This window comes from Lissotriton helveticus, chromosome 12 (genome assembly GCF_964261635.1).
Source record: "Lissotriton helveticus chromosome 12, aLisHel1.1, whole genome shotgun sequence".
Classification (NCBI taxonomy): domain Eukaryota; kingdom Metazoa; phylum Chordata; class Amphibia; order Caudata; family Salamandridae; genus Lissotriton; species Lissotriton helveticus.
The window spans coordinates 168,644,319-168,656,476 of NC_136073.1; positions in this window are offsets into that span (position 1 = coordinate 168,644,319).

The window sequence follows — 12,158 nt, forward strand, 5'->3', positions numbered from 1 at the left end:
GAGTATAATAGATATTTGGAACGTAATATTCCCACAGATCTAACCTAAGTAGAGGTATTATATGTAGGGCCTTTGATAATGAAATAATACTATGGATGACAAAGTTTAAACTTGGATGTTTGTGGAAAGGCTGGCTCTATGGAAATTATCATATTACCCTGCTTTTAAATATTTGTTGTAATCTAGCAGTGTTCCGCTACTAAGTAAATTCTAATTGCTAGCAATGTAGGAGGTTTGGCTTCTCATGTATAACAGAAGTCATCAAATGTTTATTCTGTGTCAGATGGAAAGTGCAATCCATCCTTTTCTGAAAGACAATGCTGGGTATATATTAAAAATGGGTTTTACCAACATGAAATCCGCTTTAAAGAGATTAGGAAGTTTACTTTTTCATTTGCAACATTGCATTCAATGGAAAGTGTAAATAAGGTAATCTTAGACATAAATAACTGGAATAATCATCAATTAGGAAAAGAAGGTGAGGATCTACATTGAAAAGTATGGAAATTAGCTGACATCAGGCTTGTAAATCAAACATATTCTAATGGAACATAAAGACAAGTTTAACGTTTGTTAGACCTGGGACTGGATAATTATCTTCTGATACAGAAAGATTTAACAAAACAGTCAGATTCTAGGAACAATCAGGTGGATAAGGTTGAAGTATTAAATAGGATAATGTCTGATGCTGCTCTGGATTTAAAGGTTTCCAACAATTGCAAATTCCAGAAAGTTTCTTATGCCCTTTAGCAATCAATTAGATAACATTTTGGAGGATGCGTGTTCCTCCAACAAAAAATCAGATTAATTTTAGCACGAAATACAATATTTGATAATTGGGGCATTACTGTATTAAGCGTGTCACGTGAATGGGTGCCTTAAATATGATAATTTACCTCAATCCTAAACTCCAATATCCTACAAGGTGAGTCTGTAAAATCAATATTCAAAATGTGAAAAGACTAGAAAAAAACACTAGTCTTGGCCATAGTTTCGAGAGAGGATTCAAAAAGATCATGTTTGTTGTGAAGTGGCAACAAAACAACAGTCTGGCAGTAGAAGATTGAAGCTGGTTGTCTGAAGCTCTTACTTGAAATATTAACATACAGGCTTCTTCTCATCACATTTCCTCCAATTCCCATCTAGTCTGCTCTTGGAATATTTGTGGCTATAAGTGTATATCTTTAGAGATAAATGTGGTTACATTTTTGAGGTTTTATAACATAATTTTCCTTTAAGAGAATTGGTGTAAAAAGGACCCAACAATGCTAGGTTACTTAACTTTTCATCTTCCCACAAACAAAAAACACAAAGAAGGGCAATGCCAGTGACAGTTGAATTATATTTATTGTATAGGCTTACAACTTTAAAGTTATCAAACATAAAACTGGAAATCTGTTGTTGCTGGCTGTAGTTATCAAGAACTGGGCCTTACAGTCTGTGTATTGCCTTTGATCCTACCTAATGTTTATATGAACCTTGGTGTAACTCAGAAAAGACAGGATGTTAAATTACTATGAGAGATACTTATTAGCCTCAACCGAATATTTGCAAACATTTTGGGGCTGATATCTCAGAATTTTAAGTGATCCTATAAACAATGAATTACTTAATTGGTTAAACCAAGGGACTCTTTAGGTGAATCATTGCTCTTTTTTTCGTGTGTTTGAGATTTATGCACTGAATAAAATGTTCACTGAAGATATCTGTGCCATTGTCACATATTGTTCCTAACAGAACTCGGAAGCAATATCTGAAATACACCCTTATTTACAAAAGGAGACAAGACAAGAAAGGGTTGGATAACAAATGGTTTTTGCCTTAAGATGTGTTTCTCAGTATTCGTTTCCTCCAATTATTGCTGTACAAATTCAGAAAACAAGAAAGGATTCAGGATAACTGAACTTCTACACATATGCGGCAGACATGTTGTGTGTACCTTTGGATCTGCGATCTAGTGGTTTCAGTCTGCAGTCATATGTTACATTGTAGTGACTATTTTAAACAGTTCAGAGAGCTGTGCTTCCCAAATGTTGTAGCTGTTCCAGCTGCTGAAGAAGGATGCCATAACCTCTGCCTTACCTGATATTCTGCTTCAAGGATTCTTGACTGCTTTGTCTGGAGGAAAATAGGTTTAGTTGTTTCTGCTAATTGTGTAAGGATTGCTCCAGTTTCTGGCTGCCCATATCCTTGGTGTTTATCTTGTGAGAGTTATAGAGTCTGGCACTCAGGAAGTTCGGCTACTTACTAAAAAGATTGATGCCGTTTGCTGAAGACCATAATCTTTGTGTTTATGTTTCATGAATTAAAGAGGCCTGACCTCAGAAAGTGTTATGGACACAAGTTGATTCTTTTGTATTCAGGAAGGATCAACATTGCCATCTAGTGACCAAAGGTAGCCCTGTTCTAAGAATTCATACAATGAACTCCAAGATCTGCATTTGGCCCTATTTTGACTCAAGGAAGAAACCTATAGCAGAGCGTGATGTAACAGTTTTGCAATTATTGTAGACATAAAATGTCATGGACATAAAAATGTATATTGTAATCATCAGGTAACCATACACAGGAATTCTTGCACACATGCTTTAAATGGGCATATTCATATCACTCTCACATTCTACGTTCATGATTCCTAATAGATTTGTTTTCTAGATTTAACCTGAATATACACATCTCTGCAGAGACATCTAAGAACAGGTGTGCTTCATTCTTGTGTGCATGACCACTAAAGTAATACAGAAGGTGTGTGGTCAAGATGGCGGCGAGGTAGGACGCTCGTTTTCAGGCTTCTGCCCGTCACCCGCCCGAGACATCACAGCACGGCTCCTTAGGGGCCCGTTTAGCGTGGGATCGGCCGTGTGATCCACCTGAGCCTGCATCTTGACGCCTAGCGGTGATGGAGACGGGAGGAACGGAGAGACGACCCGGCCGCCCACCTGTGTGCGGCCCCGACAACGAGGTGCCCGGTGAACGGGACACCGAGGCCAGCTTCTTTCCCCTCCGGCTGCCCCACCAGCCTCTCCTCCATCTGCGTGGCTAGCGGGGGGGTCCTGGACATTTGGACGGTGACCTAAGGACGTTGCGGCGGCCGCTGCTTCTTACGGTGCCATACAGCAGGGACCCTGGGCCTACCTGGTGCGCTGGGCCACACTGATCACCGGCCTCGGGTACGCGCTGGCCGGCCATTAGTGCAGCGGAGGCGGCGGCGGACCTATGCAAGCTCCGAGGTCTCTGGAGCAGCTCGTGCACCGGCGCCGATTGGCGCCCGTGTTGGACTGCGCCCATAGGGTCCCCATTGTATTCGGGGTTGTTTGTCCGCCCAGCTGTTACCCCCTTCCCCGCAGGCCCTTGGGCACTGACTACACGGATCGTGGCCTGGAGCTGGAGATTGGAGGAGGCATCGGGGGATGTTATGCTCAGTGCCCTATGAGAGTGATTGACTAGCACCTGGCGGAACTGGCCCACAGCCTGGTTCCCACCAGCGGAGTCGTCTGCCTGGGACACCGGCGACCACCCCGCGACTTGGACAAAGAGGCCTCACAAACCCCCAACCGAGCGCGGGTCGAGTGCTGCTCACGTATCACAGAGACGGGCCACGTAGATCCCCGGCTTGGTGTGGTAAGATGGGAAGCCCTACATCTCTGCACATCACACGGCAGTACTGCAGGTGAGACCAGGACAGTTGGGGACCGGCTGGGGGATACCTCGGCCTCCCGTTCCAAAGGCCAGAGGAGGGACCTTCCCTGAGCCCCCCCGAGTGTGCATCGAGTGCTGCTTGCGGCCGGCCTCTGGTGCCAACGGGGTGGCGACAGACCCGGCAGCCTGCTACGTGACAGCGCTGCGACGCAGGAGGGTTCGGGAGCCTTGGGGTTGGCCCGGAGGTAGCGCTACTTCCCCATGCCAGACCTGCAGTGAGCTGTGCCTGCCCTCTGACCCATCATCAGAGCAGCTTGGACCTGAGGATCACTTCCCGAAGTGTGTCTTGATCTTGCGGGCCACTCCTCCCTAACTAGCGCTAGCACATCTGCCTGACAACCGCATTTAACAGAACGTATCTGGGTCTACTGCTGACTCGGGCCCTACCTCCGTGGTACCCAGAGTGGCCAGGCCTGGGATGGGCCTCTGAGACGATCCTGAAAGCCGGACCACCCAAGACATAAGACTTCGTGCCGCTTTTGAGCACGATGCGACAGAAGACCCCGGAGCCCTGCACGGTCATTGAGCAGTGTGCCCCCAAGTCTGCAGTGGCCTAGAAGCAGCAGACCCTACGATCTCACGCCAGCTCCTCGGGCGACAGTGTGACTTTGGTCCTGGAGCCTACCTCTAACACTCAGTACCATATTCAGGGACCCATTTACGAGCCTCTTCAAAGTTGGCTTCACGCCCTCTGCTGATAGCGGCCTTCTACGGATGGACCTGTGCCCACCCAGGCTATAGCTTCTGCTCTGCCGGGCGGTCGTGGAGTGCAGGAGAGCATGCCCAAAGCCAGAAACGCTAAGGTGAAGCCCCTGGCGACTGCAGCGTCAGAAGCAGAGTTGTCAAAACAGCCTATGCCCCCGGGGATGAGACCATCACGAAGGCCTTTCTAGGGTCGCTATTCCTCACGCTGCGAGAGGACATCCAGTCGGTGAAAGCCGAATTTGCCACAGAACTTAAAGAGGTGTGCCGGGACATTGACAATATCGGAGAGCGAGTGGCCACGCTTGAATGAATGAATAAAATATTTAATAAAGCGCGCGATGGCCAAGCGGCTTCCTGGCGCTGGGGACCTGATCAGAAACTCGGCAGAGGGGACCCAGGAAAGATTTAAGAGGGAAATGCCTGAAGGAAGAGGAAGGTTTTAAGGGCTTTGCGAAAGTGGGAGTAGATGGGAATGGAGCGAATAGAGAGAGGAAGGCTATTCCAAAACTGGGGGGCAAGGACTGAGAATCGGGTTCCCCCGGTTCTGGATTTGCGGAAACGAGGGGTGTGAAGAAGAGAGAGAGAGGAAGAACGGAGGGTGCGGACAGGGGCATGGGAAGAGACAAGAGAGTTGATGAACAGGGGTGCGGAGCGAGAGTGAGCCAAGAATGCTAGACAGGCCAGTTTGAAAAAGGATCTGAGACGAACAGGGAGCCAGTGAAGTGATTTAAGAGCCGGGGTGATATGAGAGGATTTGGGGAGGGAGAGAATGAGACGAGCGGCTTGGTTTTGAATGGCCTGTAGGCGGCGAGATTCGTAAGCAGGTATGCCCACATACAAGCCATTCCCGTAGTCAAGGCGAGAGATGACGAGGGCCATGACTATGGATTTGAGAGCATCAGAGGAGAAGAAGCGGGAGATTTTCCGGATTAAACGGAGAGAAAGAAAGCAGGAGGACACAACCGAGCTGATCTGACTGTGCATGGATAAGTCATGACTGACTTTGATGCCAAGAGTGCGGACAGAAGAAGAGGGAACAGGGGGGGGACCAAAAGAGAGGGGCCAATGTGCGGGAGTCCAGGGGTTAGAAGAGCCACCGGTGAGAACAAGTTCGGTTTTATCTGGATTGAGCTTCAGTTGGTTAGCGCACATCCAGTCAGAAATGAAAACTAAAGTGGAACAGAACTTGGGAAGAGAGTCAGGGGAGGAAGAAAGATCGAAGACGAGCTGAAGGTCATCTGCGTAGTTATACACAGAGACCCCCAGCTCAAGAAGAGAAGTGATGAGGGGGTGAATATAGAGATTGAAGAGGAGAGGGGAGAGAGAAGAGCCTTGGGGAACTCCACAAGTGACAGGACGGGGAGGAGCGGAAAAACCGGAGAGATGAACTGCCTGGGACCTATCCTGAAGGAAGGACGCCAGCCAGGAAAAGGCCACGCCCCGAATGCCCGCTGCGCTGACACGGTCGAGAAGGATGGCATGGTCGACCGTGTCAAACGCAGCGGACAAATCGAGAAGGACCAGAGCCTGGGGGAGATTGGAGTCAGCCTTCCCCTTAAGCTCATCCAAGACTGCGAGGACCACCATCTCCGTGGAGTGGCCCGGGCGAAATCCTGCCTGATGGGATGCAAGGAGGCTGTTCTCCTCAATGTAAGAGGAGAGGCAAGAAGTGACATGAGCCTCGAGGATCTTGCCCAGGTAGGGAAGGAGAGAGATGGGACGGAAATTGGAGGGAAGAGAGGGATCTAAACCAGTTTTCTTTAAAATCGGAAGGACTATGGCAGATTTGAAAGAGGAGGGGACAGATCCAAGAGCCAGAGAGGAGTTAAGGAGGGCAAGAGGAGGTCCAGAGCAAGTGGTGAAGAGGGTTTTAAGGATGCGTGCTGGCGCGCAGTCCAAGGGGGAACCGGACTTGATTTTGATCAGTAGATTTAGAAATAGTTCAGTAGAAAGAGGAGGGAAAGAGGAGAAAGAGAAAGGAGGATAGATGGGAAGACAGGTGGGGCGGGGTTGTGGCAGTGTGGGAATGTTAGCTTTGATCTTAACGATCTTATCAATAAAAAAATCGTTAAGTGAAGAACAGAGGAACTGTGAGGGAACCGGACTGGGGGTGGAGCGATCAGAGGTGGCAAGATTGTAGACCAGAGAGAAGATTTCACGGGATTTGTTATTCGCGAGAGCTACTCTCTCAGAGAAATAGGCGGTTTTTGCCGCCAGGATCGCATTTTTATATTCAGCAAGGAGTGATTTGTATTTGGCGCGCAACAAGGGGCAATAGTTCCGTCTCCAGTGGCGTTCCGACCGCCTTAGGTCGAGTTTAAGAGTTTTAAGTTCTGGAGAGAACCATTTGTGCGCGTCATGAGGACGCATCGCCTTGATCTTTTTAAGCGGAGCGACAAGGTCGCAGGAGGAGGAAAGCCATGTGCCAATGGCATTGACCTGAGAATCAAGAGAAAGATTGGTGAGGGTAGGGACAGATGAAGCCAAAGTGAGCGAGAGAGAGTCAAGGTCCGTTCGATTCCAATTGCGGGCTGAGATGTTCTTAGGGAGGGGAGGCTTGTCAACCACTCCCAGGAGGATGGCAAAAGAGATGGAAAAATGATCCGACCAGACGCAAGGGGAAACAAGAGGGGGTGAAACAATAGGGCGAGAGGACCAGATTTGGTCCAAGATGTGACCCTGGACATGAGTGGGAACTGAGATATGAGAAGTGAAATTTAGGCATTGGAGAGTGCCTGAGAAATCTTTCGAGGGAAGGTCTTCCCTGGGGTCGCCCGGCCAATAATTAAAGTCGCCGAGCAATAGGACGGAAGAATTATTGACCACAAGGGTGGCCATAAGGTCCTGAATGGAGGCTACAAAAGAGGGCATAGATTGAGGAGGACGGTACACAAGGACAACAGTGAGGGGGACAGGTAGATTGAGAGAGCGGGCCACTAGGTAGTCCACATTAGAAATAGGGGGGTAATTAAGAAGTTGGAATTTAAGGGTTGACCGAATGATCATCGCCACCCCTCCCCCCACCTTGCCGTCCGGACGATCAGCCCGGAGGGCATAATAGGAGTCGGGGAGAATGGCTAAGAGGTCGGGAAGGGAGTCAGCGGTGAACCAAGTTTCGGTCAAAAAAAGGAAATCTGGGGAGTCGGAGGTAAGAAGATTAAAGAGAGCCGTCTGATGTTTGGCCGCTGAGCGGGTGTTAAGCAGTATGGCAGAAGCAGCGGCAGCGGCAGAAGCAGAGAGGGAGGAGGAAAAGGAGGCAGAGGGGGGATCAGTAGCTAGGGGGGAAGTGCTATTGGGGCTAGAAAGAAGCGGAGTCAAGTGAGGGGAAGGAGGGACAAGAATACCAAGTGTGTCAAGGTGGCGCAAGAGTGGGGGTGAAAGTGGGGAAACAGCATTGAAAGCTAAGAGTTGTGCGGAGGTATAGGCTAAAGAAAGGGCAGGGGGTGTGGCCCCTGGTCCCGGCCTGTCGCGGACGGGCGCAGACGGGCTTAACTTAGGCGCAACTTCGGCGCGCCTTCGTCGCGCCCGCTGCGCGCGTCCGCTACGCGGCCGGGACTGGGTAACCATTAAGTAGCGACACATGGGGGAAAGAGTCCGGGGGTGTGGCAAGGGGGGAGGGGCCAAAGAACTGCAGCGCCGAGCCCAGACCCGCCCAAGATGGTGGAGCCGCCCGTCCCACTCCAAGAGTCAGCAGGGAGGGGGCGATCAGCGGTGGCGGTCTGGGTCAGCGAGCAGGACAGGAGCAGCCAGGAAGAGCAGAAGCGCTGGCTCCGTAGCGCCAAACAGCGAAGCAGGTAGGCGGGCTAAGAACTAGTAGACTAGTGTCCAAGTAATTTTAAAAGCAGCGTTGCTCCCGGAGTCGCCTCGGGAGTTCTGGTGAGATGCAGGATAGGCGCGCTAGCAGCTGACCGCCTGAAGTACTTGACGAGGGGGGAGGGGCCAAAGAACTGCAGCGCCGAGCCCAGACCCGCCCAAGATGGTGGAGCCGCCCGTCCCACTCCAAGAGTCAGCAGGGAGGGGGCGATCAGCGGTGGCGGTCTGGGTCAGCGAGCAGGACAGGAGCAGCCAGGAAGAGCAGAAGCGCTGGCTCCGTAGCGCCAAACAGCGAAGCAGGTAGGCGGGCTAAGAACTAGTAGACTAGTGTCCAAGTAATTTTAAAAGCAGCGTTGCTCCCGGAGTCGCCTCGGGAGTTCTGGTGAGATGCAGGATAGGCGCGCTAGCAGCTGACCGCCTGAAGTACTTGACGAGGGGGGAGGGGCCAAAGAACTGCAGCGCCGAGCCCAGACCCGCCCAAGATGGTGGAGCCGCCCGTCCCACTCCAAGAGTCAGCAGGGAGGGGGCGATCAGCGGTGGCGGTCTGGGTCAGCGAGCAGGACAGGAGCAGCCAGGAAGAGCAGAAGCGCTGGCTCCGTAGCGCCAAACAGCGAAGCAGGGAGGCGGGCTAAGAACTAGTAGACTAGTGTCCAAGTAATTTTAAAAGCAGCGTTGCTCCCGGAGTCGCCTCGGGAGTTCTGGTGAGATGCAGGATAGGCGCGCTAGCAGCTGACCGCCTGAAGTACTTGACGAGGGGGGAGGGGCCAAAGAACTGCAGCGCCGAGCCCAGACCCGCCCAAGATGGTGGAGCCGCCCGTCCCACTCCAAGAGTCAGCAGGGAGGGGGCGATCAGCGGTGGCGGTCTGGGTCAGCGAGCAGGACAGGAGCAGCCAGGAAGAGCAGAAGCGCTGGCTCCGTAGCGCCAAACAGCGAAGCAGGTAGGCGGGCTAAGAACTAGTAGACTAGTGTCCAAGTAATTTTAAAAGCAGCGTTGCTCCCGGAGTCGCCTCGGGAGTTCTGGTGAGATGCAGGACGCTTGAAGAGAAGAGTGATACTACGGTCACTGATTTGATGACGCTGCAGCAAGAAGTCATCCGGTTGCAGGACCAAAACATGGACATGCAGCTACACCTGGAAGACATCGAGAACCAATCCCGCAGGCATAATATTCGAATCCGGGGGGTGAGAAGCTCTGACGTCATTAGAGATTTGTTCGCTTTCATCACCGGCCTTGTCCGGCATATTCTGGCCGATTCCCACACAGCAGACGTCGTCCTGGACAGAGCGCACAGGGTGGGACCACCTTGTGGGCCTCAGGCGCCACCTGCGGATATCTTAGTGTGTGTGCAGGACTTCAAGATCAAAGAAACCATCCTATCCAAAGTGAGGACCCTGCACCCGATCTCATTCCAGGGCCACTCGCTGGTACTGTATCAAGACTTGGCGTTAATCACGCTGCAGAGACGCAAACAGTTCTGCCCTGTGACCGACCATCTGAGGCAACAAGGATCTCATATTACTGGGGGCACCCATTCTGCCTCATCTTCCGATTCAACAATAAGTTGCACCAGTTACGCTCACTGATGGCCACCTGCCGCCTGCTGGGCCTGACGCCTTCGAGCAAGGAAGGCAACGCCGATGACCCAAGAGCGGGACCTGATATCTCTCCGTCGGGCTGGCAGCGACAAACCAGGAGACGACACTCCCAGAAACCACCTGCCTCGGAAATCGCTCTGAACCAACAAGATGCCCTGGCCACAGTTACAGAGGCCCTCGCTGGAGAGAACTTGGACGACAAATGAGAGTCCAGTGACTATTTCCATTTGGGATCTCCTCTGACGCGCCCTTGCTGAGTTTGGGCGGGCGTCTCCCCTCGTTGACAGACTATGGTCCCCTCCTGGTTGCCATTCCAGTCATCTTGGGATGGTGGACTTTTTTCAAAGACTGTTTTTGCTCGCAGTGTGTTTGGGTTAGGGTGGGTTGGGTCTCTTTTGGAGTGTTTTTAGGGTTTCCCCTTTTTCTCCCTGTGTTTTTCCCTCTTTTCTCCCCTTTTTATGCATTTGCCGGGTGGGTCCCCCGTCTACATTTTCCCACACTTGCTAGCACACTCCATCCCCGAGGCCGTTACTGCTGCCTTCCCCCTACACTACTCTTGCGCCATGCCGGCTGGGCGTCTGAGCCAGCTTCCCTCCTTTTCTCCACACTAGATGGCACACAGCTCTCTTAAGGTATTTACCCTCAATATCCGGGGACTGAACAACTCTATTAAGCGCCGAGCAGTCCTGAATTTCCTAGAGCACTCCAGGGCCAATGTTTGCCTCCTACAAGAGACTCACTTGCTACACAGGGACCAACACAGGATGAAATCCCGAGCCTTCCTCATACAGCTATTCTCCTCACTCTCCACCAAGTCAGCTGGGGTTGCAATTTTGGTTTCCCGCTCCTTCCACGGCAAAGTGGTCTAGAGGGAGGCGGAGATCAAAGGCCGCGTACTCACCTCCCCTTTCTTAGTGGCAGGTATGTCCCTTATAATAGGGTCGGTATATGCTCCCAATGAAGGGTAGGACAAATTCTTATACAGCGCACTTATTGACACCACAGCCAATCCGGAAAGACGCCTGCTTCTGGGGGGAGACTTGAACCTCGTCTTTGACAACCTTACCAACCGCTCATGCCAACGCACTCATCAGGTGGGGGCCCTCTCACGAACTGGTCTTGCATATATTCAAGACCTGGGCCTCGTTGATTTATGGCGACACTTTCACCCCCATAGCCGGTCCTACACCTACTATTCAGGGGCCCACAAGACATATGCTAGGCTGGACTATTTCCTGTGTTCTACCCCGTTAGTGGCCTTAGCTACAGACGTCGACGTTCTCACTGCATCACTATCAGACCACTCCCCAGTCACTGCTTCTTTCTCCCTCCCACACATTCAGTAACCGCAGCAACATTGGCACCTTTTTGACTCACTTTTGCACCAGGCCTCCATCACTGATCAAATTAAGACCGCTATCTCGACCTATCTAGCCCTCAACGCCAACGCGGACACTTCACTGGTGACACAGTGGACTGCCCTTAAGGCCGACCTAAGGGGAGAATTCATAGCCATCTCCACGGCCAACAATAAAAAACGGAGCCAGAAGCGAGCCGAGCTTTCACAATGGATGGCAGAGTTGGAGCAGATGCACCAGCGCACTGGGGCAGCCAGGGCCTGGCGTCAGCTTTGTACAGAGCGGAAAAAACTTGCGGCACTAGATCAAGATAAAGCCGAGTATGCAACCCTCCGTCTTCGTCACTCCTATTACACTGGGGGGGATAGATGCGGCCGCCTCTTAGCGCACAAGTTACGGGAAATGAGACAGAGGCAAGGGGTACAAACTATACGTACATCTAGAGGCACCCTCGTCTCTGACGACGTCACTGTAGCAGAAACCTTCCGGGTCTTCTACGCTAGGCTATACTCGGGTGACTCTCTGGACGGGCTCCATAGCCGAGAATACCTTGATGGAGCGCGGTTCCCTCCTCTGAACCCGGCTCAGGATGCACCCTTGGATAGGGCTATTGGGCTGGAAGAGGTCATTGCGAGCATCTCGCGCCTCCGCCTCGGGAAATCCCCCGGCCCGGATGGCTACTCTGCAGCCTTCTGTAAGACCTCTTTTACCTATGTGGCTCCTGTGCTGCTCGACCTTTTTAACACGTTTGCCCAAACCGGTGCTATTCCGGAGGAAATGGAAATGCTGAATGCCTCGATCATAGTTATCCCGAAGCCCGGGAAAGACGTTACTAGCTGTAGCGCGTACAGGCCGATTTCCCATTTCAATATTGACATTAAATTGTACACGAGTATTCTTGCGTTGCGATTAGCCCCTTATATGCCTCAACTGGTGGAGCCGGATCAGGCAGGTTTCATCACACAGCGTCAAACCAGTGACAACACA